The 10,832-nt window shown below is 41.0% G+C and overlaps 1 non-coding gene across 1 annotated transcript; it reads right to left on the bottom strand.

The window, feature by feature from the left end:
- Positions 1-10,101: 10,101 nt before the first annotated feature.
- Positions 10,102-10,207, bottom strand: LOC140853875 (small nucleolar RNA R71). Its single transcript, XR_012137018.1, has one exon. It is a non-coding gene; the product is annotated as a small nucleolar RNA R71 (small nucleolar RNA).
- Between the last annotated feature and the right edge of the window lie 625 nt (positions 10,208-10,832).

Raw genomic sequence — 10,832 nt, 5'->3', positions numbered from 1 at the left:
CAATGAGTGCCATCTTTTCATCCTGTTCTTCGTCTTCAATGTCATCAGTTTCTTCATCTGGTGGAGCTGTGGATTTGAGGGCAATGGTTCTTTTCTTTTTGACTTCTTCCTCTTGATGTTGCTTCATGCTCAGCTCATGAGTCATCAATGATCCTAGAAGCTCTTCCAAGGGTAGAATGTTCAAGTCCTTAGCTTCTTGAATGGCAGTCACTTTGGCTTCTCAAGTTCTTGGTAAGGACCTGAGAATCTTTCTTACAAGCTCACTGTTAGTATAGGACTTGCCAAGACTCTTTAAACCATTAATAATATCAGTAAAGCGAGTAAACATTCCAGTTATGGACTCATCATGCTCCATTTTAAATAATTCATATTTATGCACAAGCATGTTGATTTTAGACTCCTTTACTTGATTGGTTCCCTCATGGGTTACTTCTAACCTATCCCATATTTCTTTAGCAGATGAGCAAGTAGAAATGCGATTAAATTCATTAGCATCAAGAGCACAATAAAGAATATTCATTGCTTTAGCATTTAATTGGGCCATCTTCTTATCAACCTCATCCCATTCTTTCTCGGGTTTGGTTGATTCCTCACCATCTATAATTTTAGTGGGTGTGTGAGGACCGTTCACTATGATACTCCACATATCATAGTCGAGTGCTTGAATGAATATTTTCATCCGAGCCTTCCAATAGGTGTAGTTAGACCCATTGAAAAGTGGAGGTCGGTTGGTGGATTGCCCCTCGGCTAGAGAAGTGCTGACATGAGTTGCCATAGATCTTTTGCTCTTTGATTGTTTAGATCAAAGAAGGGCTAGAGCACCGGGCTCTGATACCACTTGTTGCCCAGCTATGCAACCCAAGAGGAGGGGTGAATTGGGTTTCTAAAAATTTTAAGCTTAACTAATGACTTATGAGAAATGTTTGACAAAGCTAAATAGATAGAGTGCGTAGAATTAATTCAAGGCTAATAGCAAGAGCAAGAATGCAAGAAAATAATGAAGAGATAAAGAAGAAAAATTAGACACACACCAAACACAAGAATTTATAGTGGTTCGGTGCCAACCTTGCACCTACATCCACTCCCCAAGCTCCTACTTGGGAATTTCAATCCACTAATCTTGTATTCAACCCGAATACAAATGTCGAAAACTCTGACTCTAGCTATCCCAAGCTAGACCACTTATTTTCCGGGTACAAGCCGACCCAATACACTCCGATTCTAGGTTCGGATCAACCTTCTCTTATTTTAGAACCCCTCCAAAACAAAACCAATCACTCAAACTGAGTATAACAATTTATAGTACAATTAAGCACAAAGAAAGCTCCTTCAATGAGCGAATATAACTTTAAATACACTTTACTTAAGAGAAGAAGACCCTTTTTGGATTTTCTCAAGATGGATGGTGACTTGATTGTGCACTTGAGGAGTTGGTGAGCTTGGATTGAAGGCTTCTTGAAAGCTTTGAATGAGCTCTTGCTTAGGGCTGAAAAGTTGGCTTAAAATCTCTTTTTCAAAATCTCTCTTCTTGGATGCTCTCTTTGATTCCCACCTTTTTGTTCCTTTTATAGCTTTAAGAAATAGAAGAAATCATTCTAGACTGGAAAAAGAGCCGTTAGACTGCATTAAATGAGCATTAAAAATATTTAAAATGGATTAAAAACTAGTCGTTGCGAAAAAATCCCGTCACAGGGGTCGACTCATGAGTCGACTCATGCTTGGGGGTCGACTCATGGGTCGACCTCTGTGGAAAATCATCACAGAAGTGAACGGGATCCATGGTTCTGTAAAACTGACAAAAAGACCCGCAGAGGTCGACTCATGAGTCGACTCATGCCTTGGGGGTCGACTCATGGGTCGACTCACAGGTTTTACCAAGTCTGTGCCGGCCAAGAAAATCAGCGTGCCAGTCATCTCATGTGCTATGAGTCAACTCATGGGTCGACTCATGATTTTCAATCATGCATATCTTTCAAAATACAAGTCCAAAATCAATAAAATTTTCATCATTGGATCACAAATCTTTTGTTCTATCATTTGATACTATCAAATTAGGGTTTTGATAAAATTATAATTTTGCCCCTGAAGAGCAATAAGGTTTTTTCAAGTGAGAAACATTGGTACCCCTTCAACTGCTTTGTAATCATCAAAATCAATCTAAGGAGCAACAAGTGTTTCGAAGCATACATTTAGCCTATCTGGATGTTAGATCCCATCGCTAGATGATTACATTGATTAGTATAGAAATTATTTTTATGCTACCTACTTAGGTTTGAACCTATGGGGTTACACACATAAAAGTACCTGTCTGATCAAATGGCTGGTTAATGATTATGAATTATTGAAGGGTTTAATTATCAATGTGATTGATGATTAACCCTGTGTAAAAGTTACAATAAATAATTTACTAAAGATTGATAAATTAGAGAAAAAATTAATTAACAATTTGATTGTTAATTATCTTAATTTGATTGAGTAATGGGAATTGGATAAAATCTAATTGAATTAGATTCAATTAGGATTTCTTTGGATTGATTGAATCCAGTCCTAATGGATAATAGGGCTTGTTTCAATTGATCTTAGGAATGCAAATCAAATTTTAAATTTAATAAAATTTAATTTAATTTGATTTAGATTTGATTGGATCAAATTCTATTGGATAATAGGCTTGATTGGATCAAGTCCTATTGATCAAAAGTTTTTCTGATATCCAATAAGATGAGAAGAATAAATCTCAGGATTGATGAGGTTTAATCTAACTAATTTTCTAATAGGAATAGGATCTAATTAGTTTCTTAATTGGGCTAGGACCTAATTAGTTAGTTTGTTATAACTAATTCTTAAATTGGTTAGGATTGGTCCTAGAATTAGTTATGGATTTGACTAAGAATTAATTGAATCTTATTTGGATTAGGACTCAACCAAACTTGGCTAACTAACTAACAAACCCCATGTACTATATATTCCCCATGCCTCCCATCTTTTCATCGTGAGAACCCATGCCTCAACTAAGAAGCCACGCTCCTCTCCTCTATTCTGTGGAAATAAGGCCCTTCTCCCCTCTCATGTTGTCACCTAAAAAATAAACAAGGAGGGGGCGTTCAAGAGTTGGACGTCCCAAAACCCCACATGCCTAAGACCTTGTCACACGCCCTTTGGAAGGGGGTTTCAAGGGGCTTTTGCTTGTTAGTTCTTAGGCATAAAAGAGAGGCTCCTCTGCTGGTTTTACAGTAGAAAAATAGAGAAGAAAGATTCTTCCCAACTAGAGGAAGAGAAGGAAGAAGAAAGATCTTTTTTCTAGTACGCAGCTTTAGAGAAGGAGTTCTTCTCTCTGATTTTTTTTATTTTTTCTATCATGAAAATTAAATTAGATCTGATTTTTAACATAAAAATTTAGAAAAAAAATATCAAAAAAATCTGGTTGGATGTTTGAGATTTTTTAGGGTACTCCTTCAAAAACAAGGGTACTGCGAAGACATGTGACCCTTCCTCTAGCGCCAATTCTGTTGGTGCAGAATTTCGCTGAAGTCGGAGTTGCTAGAGTCGAGATAACCGCGGCCGCCGTCGGGACCTGCAAGAAAAGTCTAAACCGGAGTTGGGGGTGCTCCGGCAAGACCCTCCGATGCTAAAGTCAGTACTCTGCTTCAACAGAAATGGAGTGCTCGAGTAAAAATTTTAGCAAAGTTTTGAGATAGAGTTTAGAGCTTAGAGAAGAACGTATCTGGGGGTCCCTTTTTATAGACAGAGAGCATAACTGATTGACAGCGAGGTCTGTAACCGCCTGGTAGTGGACTGTTCAGAGCCACCCGGAGTTTGTTACGGAGAGTAGTGGTGTCAGGAGTCGTTCAGGGCCAGGTGGAGTTTGTTACGGAGAGTGGAGTGGTGTCCGTTGTCGTGACTTGCCAGAGAGTGGTTGAGCCCAGAGAGTGGAGTGGTGTCTGTTGTCGCGACTTGCCAGAGAGTGGTGGAGCCACGTGAAATCTGTTGCAGAGAGTGGAGCAGGGTAGTGGCCACTATCGTGACTTGTCAGAGAGTTTGGATCTATCGGCTGGAGCTCGATCGAGATATCCGATGGAGCGGAATGGCTCTCTATCCTGTCGATTTAGGAGAAGCTTGGATGTTTTCGAGGCTATTGACGAGTCTACTGTTGTAGGATGCCTTAGGTGCTGATGCTACAGGCGGAAGTCATCTGCTGTAGAAGTTTGGATGGAGACTTTCTGTTGGTGAAGTCCGATAGGGATCTGATTGCTAGAAAAGTCCGTCTGGGATTTGTCCGATGTCGAAGCTCGTCTGAAGATTATCCATCGGAGAAGTCTGGTTTCATGAGGAATCTGGCGGAGGGTCGGCCGGCGGTGGACCTCGGATGGCGTTGGGGAGGTTCGGCAGACATCGGAGGTGATCGACCGTTGTAGAAGCTCGTCCGATATCCATCTGCTATGGAAGTTCAGACGAAGTCTGGTTCTCGTAGAAGGCTGAAAGGAGATCGCTTATTGTAGAAGCTCGATCGAAGATCGACTATCGTGGGAGCTCAGAGTAGCGACCTGGCCGGCGAGTCCTGTCCCATTGTAGAAGCTCATCTGGGATTTGACTACAAAGAAGCTCGGCTGAAGTCTACCTGTAATAGAAGTTTGGAAGAAATGTGTTTACAGTAGAGGCTCGAATGTAATTTGCTTACAATAGAATCCGGGGTAGACCGCCCGCTGTAGGAGTTCAGAGTAGGCCGCTCGTAGTAGAAGTTCGGAGTAGACCGCTCGTAGTAGAAGTTCGGAGTGGACCGCTCGTAGTAGGAGTTCGGCTCTCTCGGGAGCTCGGGTGGAGTTCGGAAGGTGGTCGAGTGTCGTAGCAACTTGGATGAAGTCTGCTTACTGTAGAAATCTTCATTGTCGGAGAAGCTCAGATATTGACGAAGTTCGGAAGAAGTTCGGAGTAGGGTCGTCCGCGGCCAGAAGAAGTCTGAAAGGAATTCGGAGAATAGTTGATCACTGTAGAAGGTCGGCTGATAGTGAAGCCTAGAGAGCCTTCGGAGTGGCCCGGTAGATGAATGGCGAAGCTCATTGTCGGAGAAGTCCGGAAGCTCAGATGGTCGAGGGGGTTCAGAGAGGTGCCACACCAGATCGGAGGCCGAAAAAGCCCTGTTGGGGTCGGTCTTTTACAAACTTCGGTCGGGGGTGTTTTATACCCAATACCAATCCCCCTACTTTCGAGTTCGGGTTCTGAATGAAGGAAGTACAGAGAAATTCTCATGACTAAAGTTGCCCTCCTTGATTTTCGTACTCAGTGGTTGTCAGATATTTTGGTGTTTGGCGTGCTGGTGCCGGAGTCTTTTCAAATTAAGACGATCTAAAAGGATTTTTTCAGAATTTTTGCTGGGGTGTGGCTCTAGGTACGGCACAATAATGATTTTGTCAGCTGTCAGCCGTTTTCAACGGTCTGTCATAGTCAGTGGGACATGCGGCAAGTGTAGGTCGGTCAGAGGAGATCCGCGATCATAACTGCTCCAGGCCCTATTGCCTATTTAAATACGTCCTCCCCCTTCTGGGATTTCACTTTGCCTGAGAGAGTCCCTCGGTCCCTTCCTCTTCCCTGAGAGCTCCAGCCTCCTTTAGCATCCTTCTCGGCCTTAGGCATCCTTCGGGTTGACTTCCATCATCCTTGTCGTCTTCCCGCACTCCTCGGGCCAACCTAGGTTAGTCCCAGAACTCCTTGCTATTTTTTTGTTCTTTCTTCTTTGTATTCCATTCGTTTAGCTTCCTTGAGAGCTTGTTTGCTATTTTTCTCGATTTTTTTTTTGAAATTTTTGTGGCTTCTATTTGATCCAAAATGTCTTCCGATATCTCATCTTCTAACGGTTCTAGGAGTTCGTCAGCCTCAGCTCCCCAAAGTCCTTGTACTGTAGATGAACCCGTAGTTAGGACCGAATCTCGTCTGATTTTTGTGTCGGACACCATCCCCAGCTGTTTGACTCCGGATGAACTCTTACTGATAAGGATTCAGTACGGAGTTCCTCCGGAGTACGAGTTGGAGCTTCCCAGGCCAACCGACCAGGCTAGCTCCCCCCCTCCCGGCCGCTTCTGTCTGTACCAGGAGGCCTTCCGTGCTGGATTTCGGCTTCCACTTCCACCTTTTGTCGTTGTCCTCTTTCATTTTCTGAATATTTCTTTAGTCTCAGTATCACCGAACTCCTTTAGATTTTTGATAGGATTTTTTTTTCTTTGTAGTTTAGCTGAAGTTCGGTCGACTCTTTTTTTTGTTTAGAAATTTTTACACCTTCAAGCGTCAACCCTCAACAAAGGACTGGTGGTACTTCTCCCCTCAGTTCGGTAGAAAAGGGTTGCTGAGAGGCACCCCCTCTTCTATCCACAACTGGAAGGAGAGGTTCTTCTATGTCCGATGCCCGACTTTGGAGCTAGAATTACCCCCTTGGGGCTCTTTGAGGGATTTCGTCTGCCAAACTTCTAGCTTGGAAAGGGACGACCTCGAAGCCTCCAAAAAGCTCGAGGCCTATCAAGCCCCCCTCCTCCCCGAACTTCTGAAGGAACAACTTTTGTTCAACGTCGGCCTGAGTCCTCTTAACCCTGTCGGTATCATTTTTTTTTTTAGCGCTTCCCCTTTCTCTTATTCCATCTCTGAGCCGTGTTGATCTTCTTTTATTGCAGATATGGACGCAGGCGTGGCTCGGAGGTCAGCCCAGGGTCTCAAGACCCATAAGAGAAAAGATGCCTCGACTTTGGGGTCAGTGAAGAAAGTCAGGACAGAAGGGACTAGCTCGACCGTGCCTGCTCTGGTGGTCGTTGCCGTCGAAGTCCCTTCCGACGCTGAACCCGAAGTCCCCCGAGCCCTTTCAAGGAGCCCCCCGACTGAGGATCCCGCTCCAGAGGCTCACCCCGAAGGGGCACCCGGGGCTGAAGGGAGGAAGAGAAAGAAGACTCTGGTCCGGAAGAGCCGCAGTCGCAAGGTTGCCGTCGAGGGGGCCAGCGGCTCCGAGGAAGTCCTGGGGGAAAATCCCTTCAACAACAGGGATTTAATAAAGAGGCTGGTCGAAGGGTGCATTCTGCCCGAGGTCATCAAGAGGATCGTCCTTGCTGATCCCGAGCTGTAGGTCTGGGACTCTCTGGGATCTTTTCTCGAAGTAGGTTAACTCACCTTTTTTCTCTTTCTTGCTTCTTTACTTAATTTATTCTTCAGCCTTTATATTGACTCCCCGACCTTTCTTGCAGATTGGGCACCAGCTTGTCGCCAACGTCGAGGCAGTGAAGATCGCCAAGAGGGAGGCAGCTCGGACAGAAGAAGGTCGCCTGGCTGGGGCCGTGATAAATACTTAATTTAAGTCATTTAAAGAAGAAAATTATATTTAATTTATTTTATTTATTAAGAATTTGATATTTTTTTTATGTTTTACAGGAAAGGTAATCGCCGATACAAAGAGTCCGATTCATAGATCAAAAAGATTCAAGTTTGAAAAAAATTAGACTTAAAATAAAATTAAAATAAAAGAAAGACACATACGGTATTATAGAAAATGAAGATACTATGCAAGAAATCCAAAAGGATATAAATGTCATTGTGAAGAAACAAAAGTTTCTTTTTGGAATATGAAAAATTGTTTCACGTTGAATTCTCTCCTGGGCGCGTGAGTGGACAGACGCGTGAGGTGTGGACGCGGGGTGGACGCGAGTGGACGCGGCATGGATGCGGCATCGCGCGGGTGTGGGCACGCGGCAGACGGGTTCGCAAGGAATTTTTGATGGTAGTCGAACATATGCTTATTAAAAGAAAAAAATTAATATTTAAAAATATTTTGAAAGGAAAGATTTGTATTTTCTTTAGTCTCACATCAGAAAATCATGTAAAACTCCTCCCTCCTAACACCTATAAAAAGACTTTTGTACTCCCATTGGAGGGGAGTCCAGAAATTCTTCTAGAGTTTTGCATAGAGGAATAGAAAGGGACTACTTCATGAGCAGCTAGGCTAGTAGTCTCGAAAGTGGAGAAGAAATTTTGTAACGACACAGAGATGGTTTATTGTTCTAAATTTTCTTGTATTTCTTTATATGCAATAAAGATTATGCTTTTTATTTAAATCGTCATGAGTTCTTTATTTGCTCTCCTTTACATGCTTTTATTTATGCTTTCCTATTAGATTAATATTAGGAACAACTTTTACTTTCCGAAGACGCGCCGTGATCTACGGATACGGGGCGTGCCGAGGAAAGAAGAGTTGTTTACCTAGTACTTTCCGGAGACGCGCTATGATCTACGGGTACGGAGCGTGCCGAAGAAAGATAGGTATTTTTTTTAAGATTAATCACATCCATTTAATTAAAAAAAAGAGATACAACTCTGCTAGTGCAAAGTAATTCAAAACTCTCGAGCTCTTTATTTTCTAATTACCTCAATTTTAAGATAATTTACTTTCTAAATCAAAAACAACGCTTCTTTCTTTTATCTTGCAATCTCAACTTAGCCCAAGATCCCTGAGGATACGATCTCGACTCATCCTACCTACGTAGTGAGTAGAGTTATTTTTGGTGCTATCAACGACTACGCATCAAATTTTGACGCCGTTGCCGGAGATTTTGGCACGGTTGAATTAAAAAAAATTAAATTTTTTAAAAAAAAAAAAAAATACTTTTCAGTTTTTATTTCTCACTTTAAATTTTTTTTTTAGTGCTTTCTAGCTAGATAATCTTATTTGCATAATTACATAATTACCTTGCATAACTAATTTACTACTTTTTAATCTTAGAAATTTTTCTGCTTAGAATAATTTGCTACTTTTTATAGCCTAGTGATTTATTGCTTTTTAGACTTAATCACTTAAACTTATTTTCTTACAGAACTAAAAAAAATAAAAAAATAAAATATATATATATATAAAAAGATAAAACTATAAATCTTTTAAAAAAAAAAAAGGAGAAGCCACTGACATTTCATAATACTTAACTAAAATAGCGTAACCCCAAATATAAAAATTTCTAACTTGATTGGACACCTTATTTTTTTTTTGCATCTCATCTCCATAATTAACTTTAAGGGCGCAACCCATTAACTAAGATAAGGTGGGGATTTGATCACCCTTCCTTAGCCCATAAATCACTCCCTTGCATTTGCATAACCTAGACCTTAATCTAAAATCAACTAGACGTCAGCCCTAAAAATTTCGAGCTCAATAGGATAAGAAAGCTCTAGAGTTGAACCAAGTGCGGATTGGTTAATTGCTCGGTGTCTAAGGCAAGTGGTTAAAGAAAGTGATTTTCAATTGGTTCCGTTGACTGACCTGGCCAACACAGTTGGTGTCTAAGAAAAGCAACGAGCAGGAAACCTCCGACATCTTACGCTTATCTGGCCGAGTCAGTTAGTCAGTCTTGAGCTTGGAGTGCTCAAAGGCGGTCTTGAAATTTAGGAGCTGTCTAGATCTAAGTTAACCTTAGGATAGAGAGTCTATGATTGTTTAAGTTGATTGCAATTAACATCTAAACATTAACTAATTTCTCTCTTTTCATAGATTTAAGATTCTTAGGTTCTTCTCTTTAGATTTTCTTCATTCTTTTCTCACTTTATTATAAAAATATATATTATAAAAAGAAAAATTTTCTGTGTTTGCTCTACAGTATAATTGTAAGGTGTATGCTTGACCGTAGATCGTTACGACCAGAAATCCAACCTTTTGATCTAGAAATAGAAAGAACCTTTAGAGCCAACAGACGTAAAAATATGGACCGAAATCAGGAGAATGATCCACCCAAGCAATTGAAGGAGTACTTTACTCCTTCCACATATACCTACTCTCCTTGTATTCAAGTGCCCCCTATGGAGGCCACTCAATATGAAATTAAGTCCAGTATAATCCAAATGTTACCTTCATTTTATGGACTTAGTAATGAGGATCCTTATAAACATCTTGAAGAATTTCTTGAGATATGCTCAACTATCAAAATTCACAACTTCTCCGATGATGCTCTTAGGTTAGAATTATTTCCTTTTTCACTTAAGGACAAAGCCAAATACTGGCTACATACTTTGGATTCCATGACTATATCAACCTGGGACCAGCTGCAAGGAGAGTTTCTCAAGAAATATTTTTTCATAGGAAAAACTAATCAAATAAGGAAAGCCATAACTAGTTTTTCCCAATTAGATGGAGAAATATTTCATGAAATATGGGAGAGATTAAAGAACCTTATTAGAAAATATCCCCACCATGCTGTACCCAAGTGGTAGTTAATCCAATATTTTTATGATGGGCTCTCTGAAAGACATCGACAAATGGTCGATGCATCATGCGGTGGGATATTCATGCTGAAAAGTGAGGATGAGGCATGGCAACTGTTTGAAATTTTAAGTGAAAATTCATTACATCATATGTCTGCCTCTATTAGAGATAAACCCATGTTAAACCCAAAAAGAGGTGGAATATATGAAGTAGGAAATGCCATAGATATCCATCAAAAGGTAGATGAACTATCCCAAAAATTAGATCATCTTCTAAATACTGGACAATCCCCGATTCCACCTAACCCAATCCAAGAAGTTTGTGCATTGTGTGCAAGTCTAAACCATTTTGTTAGTAAATGCCCAGCCGCACCTCAATTTTCTGAGTTTGTGCACGAGCAGGTTCAGCAAGCTCAAGTCCAACAAGCTCGCAGATCAGGAAACGATTCATATTCGAACACTTATAACCCTGGCTGGAGAAACCATCTAAATTTTTCCTGGAGACCACAACCAGTGGTTGGTCCTACCACACCTCGACCTCAATATCAAGACCCAACATATAGGCATGGACCATATCATCAATTTCAAAATGTTTCTCAACCGTCTACTACTGGTCACAG

Source organism: Elaeis guineensis, chromosome 14, assembly GCF_000442705.2.
Source record: "Elaeis guineensis isolate ETL-2024a chromosome 14, EG11, whole genome shotgun sequence".
NCBI lineage: Eukaryota > Viridiplantae > Streptophyta > Magnoliopsida > Arecales > Arecaceae > Elaeis > Elaeis guineensis.
The sequence above is the reverse complement of the archived record's forward strand: the minus strand, read 5'-3'. Positions and strand labels throughout refer to the sequence as shown.